This window comes from Heterodontus francisci, chromosome 6, assembly GCF_036365525.1.
Source record: "Heterodontus francisci isolate sHetFra1 chromosome 6, sHetFra1.hap1, whole genome shotgun sequence".
NCBI lineage: Eukaryota > Metazoa > Chordata > Chondrichthyes > Heterodontiformes > Heterodontidae > Heterodontus > Heterodontus francisci.
In genome coordinates this window covers 112,795,868-112,818,714 of record NC_090376.1, presented here as the reverse complement: position 1 = coordinate 112,818,714, position 22,847 = coordinate 112,795,868, and the positions used below count along the sequence as shown (strand labels likewise).

Below are 22,847 nucleotides of genomic sequence, written 5' to 3'. Positions count from 1 at the left end.
CTAGTTGGTTCCTCAAAGTATTGGTCCAAAAAACCATCACATACGCACTCCAGGAATTCCTCCTCTACAGTATCATTGCTAATTTGGTTTGCCCAATCTGTATGTAGATTAAAGTCACCCTAATTACAGTTGAACCCTTATTGCATGCATCTCTAATTTCTTGTTTAATGCCATCCTCTACCTCACCATTGCTGTTTGGGGGTCTATGCACAACCCCCACCAATGTTTTCTGCCCCTTGATGTTTCTTAGCTCCACCCATACAGATTCCACATCAGGATTCTCTGAGCTAATATCCTTCCTCACTATTGTATTGATTTCCTCTTTTACTAACAATGCTACTCCACCTCCTTTCCTTTTTTGCCTGTCCTTCCTAAATATTGAATACCCTTTGATGTTCAGTTCCCATCCTTTGTCATCCTGCAGCCATGTCTCCTTAATCGCAACTATATCGTATCCATTTACATCTATTTGCACGGTTAATTCCCCTACCTTATTGCGAATACTCCGCGCATTGAGACACAATGCCTTTAGGCTTGTCTTTTTTTAACAGTCTTAGTCATCTTAGCATTATTTCATACTATGGCCCTATTTGTTTCTTGCCCTTGATTTCTATGCCTTCCACTTTTGCTTTTTTGTTCCCTGTACTTTGTTTCTATCCTTGTTTCCTCCTCCTCAGTCTCCCTGCTCAGGTTTCCATCCCCCTGCCATTCTAGTTTAAATCCTCCCCAACAGCCCTAGCAAACGCCCCTGCGAGGACATCGGTTCTGGTCCTGCCTGGGTGTAACCTGTCCCATTTGTACAGGTCCCACCTTCCCCAGAACCGGTCCTGATGTCCCAGGTATCTAAATCCCTCCCTCCTGCACCGTTTCTCCAGCTACTCATTAATTTGGTCTATTCTCCTGTTCCTATACTCACTAACATGTGGCACAGGAAGTAATCCTGAGATTACTACCTTTGATGTCCTGCTTTTTAATTTAGCTCCTAACTCCTCAAATTCATCTTGCAGGAACTCACCCTTTTTCTACCTATGTCGTTGGTATCAACATGTACCACGACCATTGGCTGTTCAAGCTCCCCCTTCAGAATGTCCTGCAGTCGCTCCGAGACATCCTTGACCCTAGCACCAGGGAGGCAACATACCATCCTGGAGTCTCATTTGCGGCCACAGAAAAACCTGTCTGTTCCCCTTACAATTGAATCTCCTGTCACTATGGCTGTCTTTTCCCCCCTCATGTGCAGCAGAGCCATCCGCGGTGCCACAAATTTGGCTGTTGCTGATTTCCCCTGGGAGGCCATCCTCCCCCAACAGTATCCAAAATGGTATATCTGTTTGAGAGGGGGATGGCCACAGGGGACTCCTGCGCTACCTGCCTGCACCTACTACACCACTTGGTGGTCACCCATCCCTTTTCTGCCTGTGCAGCCATTACCTGTGCTGTGACCACCTCGCTAAACTTGCTATCCACGATGTTCTCAGCATCGCGGATGCTCCACAGTGAGTCCACCCACAGTTCCAGCTCTGTAATGCAGGTAGCCAATAGCTGCATATGGATACACTTCCTGCACACATGGTCGTCAGGGACACTGGAAGCGTCCCTGATTTCCCACATATCGCAGGAGGAGCATATCACAGGTGCGAGCTCTCCTGCCATGACTATTAATTAGTTACTCGCTTTAAAAAATACTAATTACACTAGGAGCCTTGTTCTACTCCAAACACTATCCACTACAATCTAAAGTCCTTAATAAATTACATTAATTTAAGAAAACACACTTTAGTCGTACTCACCTTATCACTTGAGGCTTTTTTTTCCAAAAAAAATCATTTGCCTTCTTTTTTTAAGTTATTTAAATGTACTAATAGCTATTACTTACCCAACCAATCACCTTGCAGATTTCCCGTGATGTCACTGTAAGTCGTTTTTTTCCTCTTTTGAGTCTCAGGGCGTGAAACACAGAGAGAGAGCGAGAGAGCGTGCGCCGCTTCGGTCCTCAGGTAATTAAGAGCCTCGAGCCCCGCTCTCTTTTTCTTCAGGTTCCGCTCAGGATGCGATTCCTTCCAAGTCCGCCCACCGCCACTCCGGTCACCAGGTAAGTAAGGGCCTCGAGCCCCGCTCTCTGCTTTTCAGGTCCTGCTCAGGATGTGATTCCTCCCAGGTCCACCTGCTGCCACTCCGGTCCTCAGGTAAGTAAGATCAGCCTTCACCTAATCTTACTGTAACAGGGTTTAATTTTAAACACACCGTGTTTTTAGCTCCCCCTCGGTGAATCCTTGTTCACCGCTTTCCTATCATAAGGTAAAGAAACCAGCACAAACAGGCTTTCTTAGGTTTAATGAAGAGAAGTTGAAATTTATTAAACTTAAACCTAAACTCTAATTCAGTTAACGCCTATGGATACACGACGTGCCCACGCCAGCGTGCATACGTGATACATACATGCAAGTAGAGACAGAAAAGAGCAAAAGGAAAATAAAGTGGAAAAGTTTGAGGTAATATCTGAAGAGTTTTTGTTACGGTTCTTCGAGTTCACTGTAGCGTCTTTGATTGTAGGTAGATCTAGCTTTTTGCTGGGCCCCCGTATTCTTCTTAAATCTTGTTCACTGTAGGAGACTTTTCTCTCTTGGGGTTCATGTGTCTTCAGTGGACTCAAAGGCTTGTGAGAAAGAGATGGGAGCAGACAGGAGCGATATCTTCTCAGTTCAGGAGCAACAGCTTTTTGCCCAAGCCATTTGTACAAATTCAAAAAACTCAGTTTGCCCAGCAGGTCAATCATGTGACTAGCTGGTTTGACCATGTCCGTTTGTGTATTTGTCCACCTTAGCAATGTGAGCTCCCCCACCTCCAACTTCTGGTGATCAAAAATCCATTGTGGGTTGAATGTCAGGGAAGGGCTGTTTTGTCCTTCCAAACACCATCTGTTAATATGCAAATACCTTTTCCAGCCACGGCTGATCTGTTCGACAAGTCCTCCACTTACTCCAGTAACAGTTTAAAATCAATGTTCGTGACAAAATCAATGTGCGTCATTATTAGCAGGTGGGGACCTATCATGACACAATACTTTGTCTTTCTGGTCATTCTTATACTGCCACTTATACGCCATTAACCAAACTGCCTTACTTATTTTAGGCCGGCATGTGGATTCCTGTATCCACTGTTCAGCCTATTCTATGGGATCATTACCATCTAAAAGTTTCCTTTACTTAAAAATCAGCAAGGAATTACAAGTAAGTATCTGATAGTGCTGTCATAAAGTAATCCCAGATTACACAGAAGCATGCATAGATATATCCCTTAGCTATAAGCTCAAATGACTATAAGCAAAAAGCTCATACAGACTAACACAGTAAGTGGTCAGTTCAGCAGTGACTTGACATAGTCCTTTAGCTGGCAACAGACCAAGTTGACTTTGACCACAGCAGTTTTCCTATCTTTTTAAAAATACCTTTTATACCTCTTCTAGGGGTGGACCTGGGTGTTATATTAACAGGAACTTATTGTTCTATAAAAGATCCCCTTAATACAAAATGCCCAACAGAAAGTTAATTTCTTTGTCTAAACCATGGGGCAAAAGCCCACCATAGTATTATCTACCCGCCGTGAGTTTCTAAAGTGTTCTCACATGCCTTCAGTCCTTGATCAATCAGGCCTTTACACCTTCTTCCCATATTTCCTCCAATGCCAATCCTATGATCAGTTAACAACTTCCTCAAAGCATCCTATCTCTGGTCTTCAAAATAACTTCCAGGGGCTTCATTATTCATGTTTATAAAAGCAAAATACTGCAGATGCTGGAAATCTGAAATAAAAACAAAAAATACTGGAAATACTCAGCAGGTCTGGCAGCATCTGTGGAGAGAGAAGCAGAGTTAATGTTTTTGGTCAGTGACCTTCCATCAGAACTGGCAGAGGTTAGAAATATCATAGGTTTTAAGCAAATAAAGCAGGTGTGGGGCAAGAGATAACAAAAGGGAAGGTGTTGATAGGACAGAGGGTCACAGAAAATAACTGACCAAAAGGTCATGGAGCAAAGATGTGTGAATAATGTAGGGAAAGACAAAGCGTTAGTGCAGAGAGGGTGTTAACTGAACAGCTCTGGCCAAAAGCACAAACATGGTTTTAAAAAAAATGAATGATGAAACAAACTAAAATAAAATAAAAATAAAAAATAAAACTAAAAATAAAAAGGGGGGCCAGTCATGCCGTGAAATTATTGAACTCAATGTTCAGTCCGGCAGGCTGTAGTGTGCCTAATCGGTAAATGAGTTGCTGTTCCTTGAGCTTGCGTTGATGTTCATTGGAACACTGCAGCAGGCCCAGGACAGAGATGTGGGCATGAGAGCAGGGGGGTGTGTTGAAATGGCAAGTGACAGGAAGCTCGGGGTCATGTTTTCGGACTGAGCGAAGGTGTTCCGCAAAGCGGTCACCCAATCTGCATTTGGTCTCCCCAATGTAGAGGAGACTGCATTGTGGGCAGTGAATGCAGTATGCTAAATTGAAAGAAGTACAAGTAAATCGCTGCTTCACCTGAAAGGAGTGTTTGGGGCCTTGGATAGTGAGGAGAGAAGAGGTAAAAGGGCAAGTATTACACCTCCTGCGATTTCATGGGAAGGTGCCGAAGGAAGGGAATGAGGTGTTGGGGGTAATGGAGGAGTGGACCAGGGTGTCGCGGAGGGAACGATCCCTTCAGAATGTTGACAGGGGAGGGGAGGGGAAGATGCGTACAGCCCCATGCTGTACCTGTCCTGGGAGTGTTTGATGGGACAGTGTAGAGGGAGCTCTGCTCTGTACCTAACCCCTTTTTTATGTTATGTCGAGGGGGCCTTTATTCCCCAGACACCCTTTATATACATTTCAAAATGACTTTATTAAAAAGAGATAAATAAACCAAAAACTCAAATTAAAATGCCATTCTCGGCATCGATGATGCACTCCAGCCCCTGCGGTGCCCACCGGTCGCGGAACAAGGGGAACCCTGTTGGGGTTCTGGGAGGGAGGGGAAGGGGTGAGGGCAGAATTGCAGGAAATGGGCCGGATACGGTTGAGGGCCCACAGTGGGTGGGAGGGGGGTGGGGTTTGGGGGGAATCCTTGGTTGAGGAAAAAGGAAGGCGTATAGAAGCACTGTCACGGAAGATTGCATCATCAGAGCAGATGCGTCGGAGACATTGTTCATGTTTACCTGTTTTCAGTTGTTTATGCTCAGATCTGTTCGTCAGATCTGTTAATGAGGGGTATTCGTAATGGCTATCCAACCCAACAGTCCTTATGTCTTATACATACTAACTAACTTTCACATTCCAGTGAGAGTTGGTTCCAGTTCCTCTTATCAGTATGGCCTGGAGAGTACTTGTTTCTCGTCATGGTTCAATGGTTTGTTCCTGCCCAGGACCTTCCTGATCAGTGTAAAATAGCTTGCAGCATTCAGTATTTTATTTTATTTAAAAAAATCTTTCGACCTTGTGGAGCATGCTGTACATGAAATTTGGTCAAAACTGTGCAGCAGTAATCTATATCCTTACAGAGCTGCAGGCTAACTGGAACACATACGAACCTTGCGCACTGTTAGACCCCCTATAGAAAGTGTAGCCAGCTGGGAGCATGGATTGCACTCAGATGCACACTACAATCATTCTAATGAGGAGGCAGCATAAAGTTCACATGCTGCCGCTGCCTGCCTCAATGGAACCAGGCACGGGACGATCACGAATCGTGACCCTCGTGCCTGAAAATGGGTGCAGCCAAATATTTAGCTCTAAGTCTTTTCCTTCCATTGTGTTATTAGGCTAAGGAATAAGATTGGAAGTCTTCTGGCTTTTGTTTTTGGCCAATACCTATGCGGTAGGTCTCATAGGTTGGTTCAGATTGGTGTGCTCAGATAGGGTAAGGACATCAGGACTATGGATTGTAAATTAAGTGCTGTTACAAATTGTGATCTGCTATAGATACCTTATTGGACTCAGTGGCATCAATTGCTCCCATAAGTGGTATAAGCATCTTACTTTTGTGAGGGTTGGCTCATATTGCCCTATATGGGGGAGACGGTGGCATAATGGTAATGTCACTGGACTAGTAATCCAGAGGCCTCAATTAATGCCCTGGGGACAGGGGTTCAAATCCCACCATGGTGGTTGTTGGAATTTGAATTCAATTAATTAATAAAAATTTGGAATTAAAAGCTAGTCTCAATCATGGTGTCATGAAACTATCATCAATTGTCATAAAAACCCATCTGGTTTACTAATGCCCTTCAGGGAAGGAAATCTGCCGTCCTTAACTAGTCTGGCCTACATGTGACTCCATGCCACAGCAATATTGTTGACTCTTAACTGCCCTCTGAAATAGCCACTCAGATGTCAAGGGCAATTAGGGATGGGTAACAAATGCTGAGCTTGCCAGTGATGCCCACATTCCATGAAAGAATTTTAAAAAATCCACTTGAACAATAAGGTAACTTGGGGGTAAAACAGTTGGATCACCTTGTGACTAGAACCATATATTCATGTCATTTGCACGTGCACTTCTCCAGTGTCTCCTAAGGTGGACTGAGCAAACATTTGGTGAGATGAAATTGCTTTATTTCACAGAGCAACAATAATGATCAGATTAATTTCGTTCAAACAGCACATGTCTGCATATTAGTATAAAATAATGAGTATTCTATAATTCCCTACATCATTGGGTAATCATGCTTCACTTAAACTAATTTCTAACTATTCCTTCTTATGGGCCTCCTTGGCTTAGAGCTTTCTATTTCAGCTTGATTAGCTGTGCAGCATCCTGTTTCAAAAAACACCCTGATTCTGATTATCGCTGTTTCATCTCTTGTTCAAGCCAGAAAAAAAAAACCTGATAGACCTTCTGTTGAGTGCCTGAGACCAATAACTCCATAATTGACAAGCCTTACAGTCTTTGGGGAAACAATATCAAATCTAGCTCATTAGCATCTTAATTATTTGTTCTCTCACACCTCTTTCTAACATACATAAATACACTAAACTCAACATTTAAAGTAGCTCTTTTTCCAAATCTCAAAAACACGATTGAAGGCATTTGCACCGGTGCAGCAACAGTGTGAAGTGAAACAACTTGGTATAACGCTACAGCAATAGTATGAGGGGCTTTTAGATATTGCTAAGTACCTCAAGAATATCATGGAGCTCTGGGATTAATTAATGACCTCATAATGAAGGCATCCCTAGGTAGCAGTGACCATAATATGACTGAATTTTACATTCAGTTTGAGGGAAAAAAGAATGGGTCCCAGACGAGTATTTTAAACTTAAATAAGGGCAATTATGAGGAAATGAAAGCAGAGCTAGCTAAAATGAACTGGCAGTGATGATAGGTCAATAGAGATGCAGTAGCAGACAGTTTAAGGGATATTTCAGAATACACAGAATAGATATGTTCCATCGAGAAAGAAAAATTCCAAGGGGAGAACCCACCATCCATGGTTAACTAAAACATTTAAAGATAGTATCAAACTTAAAGAAAAGGCATATAATTGCATAAAGATGGGTGGTAGGTCAGAAGATTGGACAGAATATAAAGAACAGCAAAGAATGACTAAAAGATTGATAAGGAGGGAAAAATTCAAATATGAGAGAAAGCTAGCAAGAAATATAAAAACATAATAAGAGTTTCTATAGATATTTAAAAAAAAGAAGTTTACAAAGTGAGCATTGGTCCCATAGTAAGTGAATCTGGGGAATTAATAAGGGAAAATAAGGAGATGGCAGATAAATTGAACAGGCATTTTGCATTTGTCTTCATTATAGAGTCGACAAGTAACATCCCAGAAATAGCTGTAAATTAGGAAATGGAAGGGAGGGAGGAACTCAAGAAAATTACTATCACCAGGGAAATGGTACAGAGCAAATAATTGGAACTGCGGGCTGACAAGTCCCTGCTCCTGATGGACTTCATCCTCGGGTCCTAAAAGAAGTGGCTAGTGAGATAGTTGATGGGTTGGTTTTAATTTTCCAAAATTTCCTTGATTCGGGAAAGGTTCCATTAGATTTGAAAATAGTGAATATAACTCCTTTATTCAAAAAGGGAGGGAGACAGAAAGCAGGAAACTACAGGCCAGTTAGCTTAACATCTGTCTTAGGGAAAATATTAGAAGCTATAATGAAAGACGTTATAGCAGGGCATTTCGAAAAATTCAAGGTAATCAGGCAGAATCAACATGGTTTTGTGAAAGGGAAATCGTGTTTAACCAATTTATTGGAATTCTTTGAAAAAGTAAAATGTGTTGTGGATGAAGGGGAACCAATGGATGCACTGTACTTAGATTTCCAGAAGACATTTGATAAGGTGCCATATCAAAGGTTATTGCAGAAAATAAAAGCTCATGGTGTAGGGGTAACATATTGGCATGGATAGAAGATTGGCTAGCTTACAGGAAACAGAGAGTAGGCATAAATGGGTCATTTTCTGGTTGTCAACATGTAACGAGTGGTGTGCCGCAGGTATCAGTGCTGGGGCCTCAACTTTTTACAATTTATATAAATGACTTGGATGAAGGGACCGAAGGTATGGTTGCTAAATTTGCTAATGACAGAAAGATAGGTAGGAAAGGAAATTGTGAAGAGGACATAAGGAGGCTACAAAGGACTATAGATAGGTTAAGTGAGTGGACAAAGACCTGGCAAATGGAGTATAATTTGGGAAAATGTGAAACTGTTTATTTTGGCAGGAAGAATAAAAAAGAAGCATATTATCTAAATGGTGAGAGATTGAAGAGCTCTGAGATGCAGAGGGATCTGGGTGTCCTACTGCATGAATCACAAAAGGTTAGTATGCAGGTTCAGCAAGTAATTAGGAAAGCTAATAGAATGTTATTGTTTATTGTGAGAGGAATTGAATACAAAATTAGGGAGGTTATGCTTCAGTTATACAGGGCATTGGTGCGACCACATCTGGAATACTTTGTACAGTATTGGTGTCCTTATTTAAGGAAGGGCGTAAATGCATTGGAAGCAGTTTAGAGAAGGTTTACTAGACTAATACCAGGAATGGGCGGGTTGTCTTATAATGAAAGGTTGGACAGGCTAGTCTTGTATCCGCTGGAGTTTAGAAGAGTAAGGGGCGACTTGATTGAAACACATAAGATCCTAAGGGATCTTGACAGGGTGGATGTGGAAAGGCTGTTTCCCCTTGTGGGAGAATCTAGAACTAGGGGTCACTGTTTAAAAATAAGTGGTTGCCCATTTAAGACAGAGATAAGAAGAATTTTTTTCTTTCAGAGGGTCGGGAGTCTTTGGAACCCTCTTCCTCAAAAGGCGGTGGAAGCAGAGTCTTTAAATATTTGAAGTCGGGGTAGATAGATTCTTGATCAGCAAGTGGGTGAAAGGTTATCGGAGGTAGGCAGAAATCTGGAGCCAAGGTTACAATCAGATCAGCCATGATCTTGTTGAATCGCAGAGCGGGCTTGAGGGGTCAAGTGGCCTACTCCTGCTCCTAATTTGTATGTTCGTATGTACGTATGTTCGATGGCCGTAATTCCTTTTTTTACTGTCTATCCCTCCTTCTTCTGCTTCACCTTTAGAATAAAAATCTAATATATGTGCACCTGAAAGAGGTACATTAACTGATCATTCACAGTCGATGGGTGGAGAATCTAGCCTATCAGATATCCTCACTTTTCTTCAACTTTCGTGGTCCCTGCACTATGGGTCTCAGCTTTACCTTGGTTCCGCATTCTAAAAATTGAAAATCTGTTGAATAGGCATTCAGTATTCTGAACCTTTTACCTGAGCTCAGCGTCTGAGTTGACAAATCATCCTTTAAATTTTTTCCAGAGAATCAATGCCCAAAATTGCATGAAATATTTCAAATTCAGCTTTACTGATTAATTATACACTTAAAATGACCTCTTTTTAATCGGGAATTAAATGTCCTCAAGATGGATCTCATCACTTGGTTAATCCTATTGATTTCAACGTTTGCTTGGACTGAACAACTTTAGTAAATGGTCAATATACACAAATCTACATTATGCCTACTTATCTATCACTTGAGAAAATGGAAAATTAAACTTTTAATTAATATTCATCTCATTAGAAAAGTTACGTTACGGCACAGAAAGAGGCCATTCAACCCATGGTGTCTGCACTGGCTGAAAAAACTAGCCGCCCATTCTAATCCCACCTTCCAGCACCTGGCCCATAGCTTTGCAGGTTACAGAACTTCAGGTACAGGTCCAGGTACCTTTCAAATGAGTTGAGTATTTCTGCCTCCACGACCAATCCAGGCAGTGAATTCCAGACACCCACCACCCTCTGGGTGAAAAGATTTTTCCTCATGTCCCATCTAATCCTTCGACCAATCACCTTAAATCTGTGCCCCCTGGTAATTGACCTCTCTGGTAAGGGAAGCAGGTCCTTCCTGTCTACTCTATCTAGGCCACTCATAAATTTGTACAGCTCAATTAAGTCACCCCTCAGCCTCCTCTGTTCTAAGGAAAATAACCCTAGCATATCCAATCTTTCCTCATAGCTGCAGTTCTCAAGCCCTGGCAACATTTTATTGCATTCTCATTATTCTCTTGTATTCCCATTGTATCATATTTTCACACTCGTTCCTGTCAGAAGACCACATATGCTTTGTTATCATTATTGTATTTGATGAGGCCAGTAGCACTGCAGGACTCAGGATTAGGCAATGGAGCAGATGGTCCACCATTCGTGGCTTATCACTACAGCTGTGCCTCACTGAATTACTGTAACTGTAACCCCATTCCTACATCACTATTTTTGAATGATTAGTACTTAGATGATTGAGGCATTAAGTGGAGTCTCTGCAAGGAGAATTCATGTGGTGTCCTCTGTTAGACTGTGAATCCTTCTACTACATCAAACTTGTCCAATGTTCAAGCTGATGGAACAGGAAAGGACTGGAGAATTTAATTTACCCGAAAAACCTACCCCATATATTAAAGATAGAATAATGGTGCTTCTGATCATTATTTAAACATCCTCAGTTCATGCTTCTATTCCAGTCTTTATATTCAGTACATGTTTTATTATTATAGACAGGTCTCCTGTGAAGTTGCTCACAGTCAGTGGAATGATAGGCTGTTTTCTTATGACAGGAATGTTATACCATGCAATACACAATGACCTATATTGTAAGGCTACCAGATCCCCCTTGGCATTGCTCGCAGAATGGGATAGGGAAAGTGTGTTGAGTACATGTGACAGAAAAAGTGTTCTAGAAAGTGTCATACTTGGCCCCCACCTGCCAAGAATGTGACACATTAATTTTGTCATGAATATTGAGATTAAACTGCTACTGGAGTGAAGAAGGGACTTGTTAAACAGATCAGTCGTGGCTGGAAAAGACATTTGCATATCAACACAGTGCTTGGAAGGACAAATGACCATTCCCTGACACATTCAAATCACAGTGTGTAAGAGAAGCATTCGAGAGACTGCTAAGGTGATACAATCCAAGACATGGTCAGAGCAGTTAGTCACATGACTAACCTGCTTGGCAACCTGGGGTTTTCTGAATTGTACAAACAGTTTGAACAAAAAAATTTGTTTGCTCCTGAACTGAGAAGATCTCTCCTGTCTACTCCCATCTCTTTCCTACAAGCCTCTGAATCCACTGAAGACAAATGAAAACCAAGAGAGAAAAGTCTCCTACAGTGAACAAGGTTTAAGAAGAATACTAGGCCCCAACGAAAAGCAGTATCTACTGACAATCAAAGATTCTACAGTGAGCTCGAAGAACCGTAACATAAACTCTTCTGACATTGCCTCAAACTTTTCCACTTTATTTTTTTCCTTCAGTTCTTTTCTGTCTCTATTTGCATGTGTGTAACTCGTATGCATGCTAGTGTGGGCGCGTCATGTATTTGTAGGCGCCAACCGAATTAGATTTAATTCATGTTAATAAATTTCAACTTTCCTTCTTTAAACCTAAGAAAATCTGTTTGTGCTGATTTCTTTGCCTTATAATTGGAAAGCAGTGAACAAGGATTCACCTGGGGGAGCTAAAAACATGGTGTGTTTAAAATTAAACCCTGTTACGGTAAGACCAGGTGAAGGCTGAGAGGGACCCCTGGACACCTTTCTCACCTGGTTGTAACAAAAGTAAGTGTGGCAGGAAATGATTGTTGGTCTCCTGTGGCATTGCTTATAAAAAATGTATTCTGCTCCTTGAGCACTGCTCTTATATGAACTGTCTTAAACATTTTCACCATTTCCTGGAAATATGCAGCTGCACACTAGGAATTATTACTCTTCAACTTTCAACCAGATCATTTATCGCGCCTGTGGTTCCAATCTACAAATCCATTCCAGGAATACCTTCTGTATATAATGCAACACTTTCAGCCATATTCATCCATGATCTGACTGAATGGCGGAGTAGGCTTGAGGGATTGTATGGCCTACGCCTACTCCTATTTCTAATGTTCTTACTTTTCCAGGCACAAAACAACTCCCTCTGGCGCAATGCAACTCTTTCTGAGTGCAATGCAATACCCTCTGAATTCAATACAACATTTCCTGAGTGCAATACAACACTCTCTGGGCAAAATGCACCACTTTCTGAGCACAATGCAAGAGAGAGACAGAGAGATACAGCACTGAAACAGGCCCTTTGGCCCACTGAGTCTGTGCTGACCAACAACCACCCATTTATACTAATCCTACATTAATCCCATATTCTCTACCACATCCCCACCATTCTCCTACCACCTACCTACACTAGGGGCAATTTACCTATCAACCTGCAAGTCTTTGGCTGTGGGAGGAAATCTGAGCATGCAGCAGAAATCCACGCGGTCACAGGGAGAACTTACAAACTCTGCACAGGTGGTACCCAGAACCAAACCCGGGTTGCTGGAGCTGTGAGGGTGCAGTGCTAACCACTGCGCCACTGTGCCACCCAATTGTTGGCATTGTTGGACACAAAACAACACTCTGTGAACACAGTGGTGGATGCAATGAGACACTTTCTGGATGTGACACACTTTCTGGACATGATGCAAATGAGAGTTCCATACTGTCATGGTCCTATAGTTTTTTTTCGGAATATGCGGTTTGCCTTTAAGGCTTGCAAGGGATCAGTATTGCTTTAAGAACCAGCAAGCCTCAGGAGTTATAGGAAGGTGCATTTTCATTGCCTTAGAAACAGCCATTTGGAGACTTTGAAGTATTATGTACTGTGATGAGGTTAAAAGGGTGTATTCTCGTTACCATAGATATAGCCACTGGGAGTGAGTCTCTTGCGATTCATCTGTTACAATTCAGTTTTGAACTGGCGTTTAGTTGAAGACAGTTTATTCTAGCAGACAGAGCACAGCTGGTGTTGGCACCTGAAGAAAAAGCGCTCAACCATTTAAACTGAAGGAATAGGATTTTAGTCTGTTTATTTAGTCTCTCAAAATTCTAAAAAAAGTCAAGCCAAAACAGAGATCTCTGGTAATTTATATTGAAGAAAGGGAAGTTAGACTGTGACAATCTTTTATCCTGCAAAAGCTCTAAAGTCAGATTGATTCTATTGAAAGTGTTTGCAAGTCATTAATTGTTGACATTTTCTGACGAAGGAAAGCATCACCAACTGATGAAGACTGTTTTACGTGGAAGAACCTTTTCCCCATCGGACGGATGTGAGGATTTCAAGCAACATTCAGTGAGGACTTCAAGCAACATTGGGAGGGTCTAAACAGAGTATATAGGGATAAACTGTCTCCATGCCTTCACATCATTCCTTAAGTGTGGTGCCCAGAACTGGACACAACATATCAGTTGAGGCTGAACCAGTGTTTTATAACGGTTCACCATAACTTCCTTGCTTTTGTACTCTATGCCTCTATTTATAAAGCCAAGGATCCTGTATGCCTTATTAACCATTTTCTCAACCTGCTCTGCCACCTTCAACAAATTGTGCACATATACCCCCAGGACCCTCTGTTCCTGCACTCCCATTAGAATTGTGCCCTTTATTTTATATTGCCTCTCCTTGTTCTTTCTACCAAAGTATATTAGCTTTTCACTTTGCTGCATTAAATTCCATCTGCCGCTTGTCTGCCCATTCCACCAGCTTGTCTCTATCCTCTTGAATTCTATCCTCATCACAGTACATAATACTTCAAAGTTTTGTGTCATCTGCAAATTTTGAAGTTGTGCCCTATAAACCCAAGTCTAGCTCATTAATATGTACCAAGAAAAGCAGTGGTTCTAATACCAACACCTGGAAAGCCCCATTATATACTTTCCTCCAGTCCAAAAAATAACCGTTCACCACTGCTCTCTGTTTCCTGTCACTAAGCCACATTGATTGCCATATGTGTGCAATCTGTGATGCCCTGTACCTGTGGGACTCAGGCCAGAGCAACAAATCCGAGGGCCCTCTCATTCCAACTGGCTTCATCAGCAATGAAGAGAACGTAAGAGGCAGCCCTGAACAACATGGCATCATCACGTGGAAGATGCAGTTGTATGCAGCAGATTGTGAGATTCTACAGATGTCACCAGCAGATCCCTGGAAGGAGCCAGCGGTAAAGAAATTCAGGGTTGTCATGACCTTGACTGCCATGAGCTTACCTGGTCTACTTGACAGGAGGTCTTCTTCCAGAGGGCTGCAAATGTATGCAACCATCTGATGGGAAAGTTTTAGCCTCTTCAACCAATGGTGCTCAGTCATGTCCAGAAAGCCACACCTCTGTCTGCATGCCTGGTATTGGGGCTATTGCCTCCTGTGAGCTGAATGTGTTCGTTCCCTCTGTCCTGTGGAGAGGTAGGTGCTGCTGTTCCTGCTGCTGCTGCATCTGATGTTGCTTCTGCCCATCTTGTTTCTCAGCAGAGATGCAAGGCAGAGCTGCATAAGCAGCTCCCATGCTGCTGAGAAGGCTGGCAGCTGGGAAGTGCAGATCAAAGGCACAAAAACCCCATTGTAGCAAAAATGACGTGGAAGGCTTGGAAATCACCTCCAAAGCAGTGAAAGCACACTCTCAGAACAAGTCCTGTGAGAAAAAGCCTTTCACTTTGGCAAAGAAGCAGCTGTCATTGCTTAGTATTTAGTAAAGAGTTCCTAGCCTATCAATTGCTCAGCCCTGTCAATCCCCACTGTCCTCTCCCCTTGTTTTACCTGGAAAATTCCAGGAAGCCTGGGAAACTCGTGTGCAGACAGTTAAAGGCAGAATCCAGGATTAAAACACCACTCAATTGCCTTTTACCATATTTAAATCTAAGACCTGCCTGTCCCATGGAGGTGCACCCCATGCACTACCGAATATGCTCCAGTTAAATGCGCAAGCTCGCAGGTTCCTGCCAGCTTCCCGATAAGCCGGCATTTTTTGCTCTTTTAACCTGTTGTATGCACAGACGCCTGCTCACCCTGGCAGGTTAAAAATCCACCCCCCCACACCAAACAAGATTAATTGGAAGTAAATCAAATGCAGCTTGAATCTTGATGCATGGTTTGTCTTGGAGGTGGTATTAGCTCAGAGTAATAAGCTATCTAGGATTTACTGTGCCCTGGGATAAAGAATAAACCTCTTTCTCATCAATGGGTGGGGTTTTCCACTTGTGTGCTCACCAACCTGTGATTTTACACACATTGAATAGCTCCACTGAAGTTTATCTCTGGTATGTTCCATGAACAGGAACAAACAGGGCATAATGGAGGAGGCAAATAGTTAGGAGACAGTGACATGGTATCCATGCCCATGTTGTGCATTTATGGATTCCAGAAGTATGAGAGAATTTATGAGAGAATTATAATGTGGAGAAAATGATGTCAGTACCATTTTCTATTCTGTATGCTAGAAGTATAGATTGTTAATTTTGTAGGAGAATATTTTTGAATGCAACCTACTCGCTTGGGAAAATGGGAGCCCTGTTACGAATCCTTCTTTATTCATGCTATATGAACAATGAAGAGGAGGAAACCTGGATGGATGCAAGGCTTTATTATTTATTTGTTTTCCTTCTGTACCATTTAATGATCAATGGGAATCCCTGTGATGTGAGGGCCTAGGAAGAAGTGGAGGTTCCTGCCAAGAATGACAGAAGGATTGTAATGCCCGAGAGGTTTTCTGTGCTCATCTACTCCTGCGTAAATAAGTGACCAGCTGGCAGATGATTTGTGTAGGTGGACATTTCAATTTGCAGGGTAAGATGTGACAGCAGGCTTGGTGGCGTAGATGCACATGAAGGCCTGACTAAATATTGTGGTATATGGTTCTTTTGAAGCACCCCAATTGCAGCATGCCAAACCTTATATGATGCCAAGGTGATCATCAAACAGAAAAGCCTGATGGCCAAGTAACCACAAACCATATTTGTAGATATTGTTGCACCCACATAGAAATGGCCATGGGAAAGTGTTTTCACAGGGTCTGGGCCAGCAGAGAGCCAGATGCAGAACTGCACCACCTACTCAACTAACACACAGCATAGGGCTGGCACAGTGCCAAAATCAATCAAGTGCAATCCCAAACCTGCACATCTGCAAACCTTTACCTTAACTTTTGCCTGCCACAGGATTCCCTGCCCATTCAGCATTAAGAACCTAAGAACATAAGAAATAGGAGCAAGAGTAGATCACTCAGCCCCACAAGCCTGCTTCATTATTCAATATGATCATGGCTGATCTTCTACCTCAACTCCACTTTCCTGCCCATTCCCCATATCCCTTGATTCTCTGAAAGATCAAAATTCTATTGATCTCAGTCTTAAATAAACTCAACAATGGAGCATCCACAACTTCCTGGGGTAGAGAATTCCAAAAATTTACAACCTATTGAGTGAAGAAATTTCCCCCCACAGTCCTAAATGATCAACCCCTTATCCTGACACTGTGCCCTCGTGTTCTAGATTCCCCAGCCAGGGGGAACAACCTCTCAGCGTCTACCCTGTCAAGCCCCTTCAGAATCTTGTATTTTTCAATGAGATCCCTTCTCATTCTTATAAACTTCAAACAGTATAGGTCCAATTTAGTCAGCCTCTCATCATAGGACAATCTTCTCATCCCAGGAACCAATCTGTTGAACCTTTGCTGTAACACCTCCAAGGCAAGTATATCCTTCCTTAGATATGGTGAATAAAATTTTGCATGGTTCTCCAGGTGTGGTCTCACCAAAACCTGTACAATTGTAGCAAGACCTCCTTATTCTTGCACTCCAATCAACATCAATAACAAGCAAATGAATGAACAAACAACAAAGCAACTAACGACAACTTATATTTATATAGCATATTTTACATAATAAAACATCCCACAGGAGCGTTATAAAACAAAATATGACATTGAGCCATATAAGGAGATATTGGTCTTGGTTCCAAAACAGGGTCAGGAAACTGATGCCCAGATGATTTCCAGGTCCTGACCCTGCACCTCAGCTGCATTGCTCTCCATGCGATCTTCAAATAGTATTGCCCTAATTGGGCAGGAGGCGAGCTTGATGCCCAGTTAGTGGTACCGAGCATCTGCAGGAGGCAGGAGCTGCCTGCCTGGCAGCAGAGGCAAAGGCAAGCATCAGCCATGATGTGGCCTGAGGCCGACTTGCCGAGGAGAGCAGGCTGCTCCTCAGAGAGACAGCAGAATGGACAGGTGAGGCAGCAATTCCATAATGAAAAAAAAGTGCTCAGTGCTGGGCTCGGCCCAAGATCCATGTAGGCTGAAAAAATTTCTTCCTGAAACAAAAAAGTTATTCCCCTGCCCGCTGAAAGCTCAACAGCTGTTCACAATCATGTACCAGACAGATCAGGCTAACCCAATTGCTTTTTGAAAATTGTGGTGGGGACCCCTCCTCAACAAGCTCCTAAAGGAGCTTAATGGTCCTTTAATTGGAGGTCAGCGGCTCCGTCATTCCCTTCCCCCAGCCTTCTCATTAAAAATTATTGACTGTCGGGGAGGCATCAAGTTCCAGAGACGACATTGTTAAATTGTGTCTACATTGGGTCCTGACCCTGCATCCCTTTCAAAATCCGGCCCATTAATTCAGATGATCAAAAGCTTGTTCAAAGATATAGGTTTTATGAATGTCTTAAAGGTGGAAAGCGAGGTAGCGAGGTGGAGAACTGTAGGGAATGTATTCCAGAGCTTGGGGCCCAGGCAACTGAAGACAGGGCCACCAATGGTTGAGCAACTAAAATCGGGGATGCTCAAGAGGCCAGAATTAGAGGAGTGCAGATATCTTGCAGGGTGGTGGAGCTGGAGGAGATTAAAGAGATAGGGAGGGGTAAGGCCATTGAGGGATTTGAAAACAAATATGAGAATTTTAAAATCAAGATGTTGCTTGACCGTAAGCCAATGTAGGTCACTGAGCACAGTGATAGGTGAACGGGACTTGGTGTGAGTTAAGACACAGGCAGCAGGGTTTGGATGTCCTCAAGTTTATGAAGGGTAGAATGTGGGAAACCAGCCAAGAGTGCATTAGAATAGTCAACTCTAGAGGTAATGAAGGCATGAATGAGGGTTTCAGCAGCATTTGAACTGAGACAGGGCGAAGTCGGGCAACGTTACAGAAGTGGAAATGGACGGTCTTAGTGATAGCACAGATATGTGGCCGAGGTCCCGGGGTCAAGTGTGACACCAAGGTTGCGAACAGACTGGTTTTACCTCTTGTCAGTGAGAGGGATGGAGACAGTAGCTAGGGAATGGAGTTTGGAGCGGTAACTGAAAACAATGGTTCAGACTTCTGAATATTTAATTGGAGGAAATTTCTGCTCATCCAGTACTGGATGTCAGATAAGCAGTCTGATAGCTTAGTAACAGTGGAGGAGTTTAGAGAGGTGGTGGTGAAGTAGAGTTGGGTGTTGTCATCATCCATGTGAAAACTATGCTTTCAGATGATGTCACTGAAGGACAGCCTGTAGATGAGAAATAAGAGGGGGCCAAGGATAGATTCTTGTGGGACACCAGAGGTAAAGGTGCAGGAGCAGGAAGAGAAGCCATTGCAGGTGATTCTCTGGCTACGTTTATATAGATAAGAATGGAACCAGATGAGAGCAGACCGAAGAAGGGTCACTGACCCGAAACGTTAACTCTGCTTCTCTTTCCACAGATGCTGCCAGACCTGCTGAGTATCTCCAGAATTTCTTGTTTTTATTTCAGATTTCCAGCATCCGCAGTATTTTGCTTTTATTTTACATGAGAGAAGACCCACCTGGCTGGATGACAACGAAGAAGCGTTGGAGGAGGATGGTGTGGTCAACCGTGTCAAAGGCTGCAGACAGGTTGAGAAGAATGATCAGGGAACGTTTACCTTTGTTACAGTCACATGGAATGCAATTTGTGACTTTGATAAGAGCTGTTTTGGTACTGTGGAAGGGACACAAACCTGATTGGAAGGATTCAAACATGGAGTTCCGGGAAAGATGGGAACGGATTTGGGAGGTGACAACACCTTCAAGGATTTTGGAGAGGAAAGGGGTTGGAGATGGGATGGTGGTTTGCAAGGATGGTGGGGTCAAGGGTTGAGGAGAGGGCTGATGACAGCAGATTTAAAGGAGAGAGGGGGAACACCTGAAAAGAGATAACTGTACTCTACTGGTCAGTGTGCCGTTAATATCAAATGAAGATAGTAGAATTTGGGTAAAAGTAACGGGTTTATTACAGGGGTCTTATTAACACTGAACAACACAAGGTTCAGACCCATGACATCACATTCTGTGATGATGCTTAAGGTCTATATACATAATTTACCCTGCAACAGCTTATGCACATTATACTACATCTCCCCCCCACTCTGTCCCCGCCACAAGTCTCTGACTTCATTCATCTGGTCTGTAATGGTATGGGGTTCTCACGACTCTGCCATAGCGTTTCTTCTTTCACTTGTTTGGGGTATTGGGACTACTGGATGATTCAGGTTCTCTGCTTTTGCCGTCATCTGTGTTATGATCAGGTGAGGAGGGGTCAAAAGGGTCCCCTCTTGTCCCTCCTTATTTGACCGCAACAGGGTTTATGGGAAAACCCATACATTTCTGTAAAATCTTTGAAGTCTTTGTTCATGAGTTGTGGACCATTGTTGGAGATCGCTAGCTCTGGAATGCCATGTGTGGTAAAAATTTATTTTAATGATTTGATGATGGTTTCAGAATGTTGGCCATGTATTGGTTTGACTTCAACCCATCTGAAGTAATAGTCAATGACAATAAAGAAAATCTTCCCTTTATGTTCAAACAGGTCCATTCCCAGGTGCTCCCATGGCCTGGACAGAAATGAAGATGACATCAGTGGCTCTCTAGAGTCTTGTTTGCTGGTAGCACATGTGATGCACCTGGAAATCATCTCTTCGATCTGCTTGGAAACACCCAGCCACCATACCGTGTTTCTCGCTCTTGCTCTACACTTGGTGATTCCTAAATGCCCTTGGTCAATACTTCTCATGAAGTCAATATTTCCTTGATCTTCTTGATAGAACTTTTCTGGAAGTCTCCCCAGTACCAGGCATTGCTGCTCTTTAGCAGTTGTTATAAAGGCTTGTTAATAGTGGCTAAATTTGGTAGGAATTTCTCTACCTGGTTAACCATACCGATGAATTGCTGTAAATCTGTTATGTTCTTAAGCTCTGGAAAATCCTATATTGCCTTTGTCTTCTGCAGATCTACCTTGATGCCAGATCCATCAATTATGTGGCCACGGAACCTCTCTGTCGACTGTGAGAATACACACTTCTCATTTAATGTGAGACCAGCTTCTTATAATCTGTATAATACAGGTCTTACCCTTGTGCTATACTCTTCTTGGTTTGCTCCATGAATCAGAATATCATCCATGTGGCAGATTATACCTTCTAAGCCTTCCAGGATTGTTGACATTGTCCACTGGAATATCTCTGGTGCTGATGCAATACCGAATGACAATCTGTTGAAACAGAACTTTCCAAAGGGTGTAATAAAGGTAGTTAATAATTTAAACTCTTCATCTAAAGGCAACTGCCAAAATCCGCTATTTGCATCTAGTTTAGTGAATATGCAGCTTTGTCCCAATTTGGCAAGCCTGTCGTCGACTGACGGCATAGGGTGAATCTCTCTCTCTATAGCTTTATTGAGTTGGGTAAGGTCCACACAAATCCTAGTAGACCCATTTGGTTTCCTTACTGGGACCATTAAGAGCACTACCTAGTGGGTTCAGTTGCTGTAGAAGTAACTCTTTGGTTTAGCATGGCATCGATTTCCTTCTTTACCTTTTCCAAGAGTGGATGTGGGACCTTTCTCAGTGTGAGCAAACATACAGGTTTTGCCTCGCTATTGAGAGTAATGTGATACTCTGATTTTAATTTTCCCAAGCCTTAAAATAATTTGGGGAATTCAACTCTAAAATCGCTGAGCTGATTCTCTTGTCCCTTGATCTTTTCCACCCTGCATAACAGCTGTAAGGCTAAACAAGCTTTCTTACTGAGCAGTGAACAGGCTTGATTCTTTATAACATATAAGGTTTCTGGAATTGTGTTATTCCTGTGTGTTAAGGTTGTTTTTAATTCTCCTATAACCTTTAATTGAATTCCTCCCAGCCGTCCACATAATTTCTTGTTGGTTTTCCTAAGCCTTTCCTTCCTCATCCATGGTGTTTTTTTGCATAGGACAAAAACTGCTGCTCCTGCATCTAACTTGAAGTTGGTTTTATTTTTCTCCCCTATTATCTCTGCTTCTCAGCAATCTTCATTTTTCTCTTGCACTGCCCCAAGGAAGGGAGTATTGATCATTTGTTTTCCTTTAATTTCATTTATTTTTTGCTAGTCTGTAGCATTTGTTTCTTACTGTGACAGACCTGCTGAAAGTGCCCCATTTTCTTGCGCCAGAAACATGCAGCTTCCCAGGCTGGACAATATTCCTGCCGGTGCTTCTCCCGGCCACACCTACTGCAATTCAATGCTGCTGCCTGTAGATGTCTTTCCCACCTTTTAGACTTTCTGGTGCCATTATTCTCTGTCTTCTCCACAGACTCAAATGATTCTAGAATTTTTGAGGTTGGACTCCCCCAATCCCCCCGAACTAGTAGTCAATTACATTTTTTGACCTCTGCCTGTCTGCTCAACAAAATGGCCTTTTGCAAAGTCAGATTCTCTTTGATTGAAGCTGGGCTAACAGCACCTCTTCTATGACCCAGACTACTATTCTGTCCCGAATCAGTTCTTCTTGCAAGCTCCGGTTGTTGCAATCCTCTGCTATTTTATATAGATCATTAATGAATGAATTGATACTTTCACCAACTTTTTGGGTGCGTTGGTTGAATTCCACCCTTTCCATGATAACATTCTTTCTGATCTTAAAGTATGTGTATCCCTCCAAGGTTTTTATTACTTCACCATACGGGGTTTCCTTTTTGTTGATTCCCAAGATGGTTAAAATGTCATCCGCACTGCCCCACATGACGTAAAGTAAAGTACTGATCAGCTCCCTGTCTGGCTGTGCTGCTGGACCTGACACAGAACGGTACCTGTCGAATCTTCAAATCTACCTTGGTCCTAGTTGGGCCTCGCCGTTTGCTCATAACTCTCTGGTAAGGGTATTGACTTTACCATGCTTCTCTTCGATATTTTCGATACCTTCTGTCTTTACCCTAGGCAAGTCGTTTTTACCACTGCCACAAAATACTATACTGGTCAGTGTGCTGTTAAAGCAAATAAAGATAGTAGACTTTGGGTCAAAATAACAAGAGTTTATTCACTGGGGTCTTATCACCAAGGCATCTACATTAACACTGAGGAACACAAGGTTCAGACTTATGACATCACATCATGATGCTTAAGGTCGATAAACATAATCAACCCAGCAACAGCTTATATACATTATACTGCAATAACCATTAACAATATCGTCTTTCAATAAAGGTGAAAATGCCATTTGTGTTCCTAATTGCTTGCTAACCTGGA

At 42.6% G+C, this 22,847-nt stretch overlaps 1 long non-coding RNA gene across 1 annotated transcript; it reads left to right on the top strand.

Moving 5' to 3' along the window:
- The first annotated feature begins 1,949 nt into the window (after nt 1–1,949).
- Nucleotides 1,950–17,022, top strand: LOC137371005 (uncharacterized). Its single transcript, XR_010975162.1, has 3 exons — nt 1,950–2,092; nt 8,703–8,799; nt 13,566–17,022. It is a non-coding gene; the product is annotated as an uncharacterized lncRNA (long non-coding RNA).
- The last annotated feature ends 5,825 nt before the right edge of the window (nt 17,023–22,847 follow it).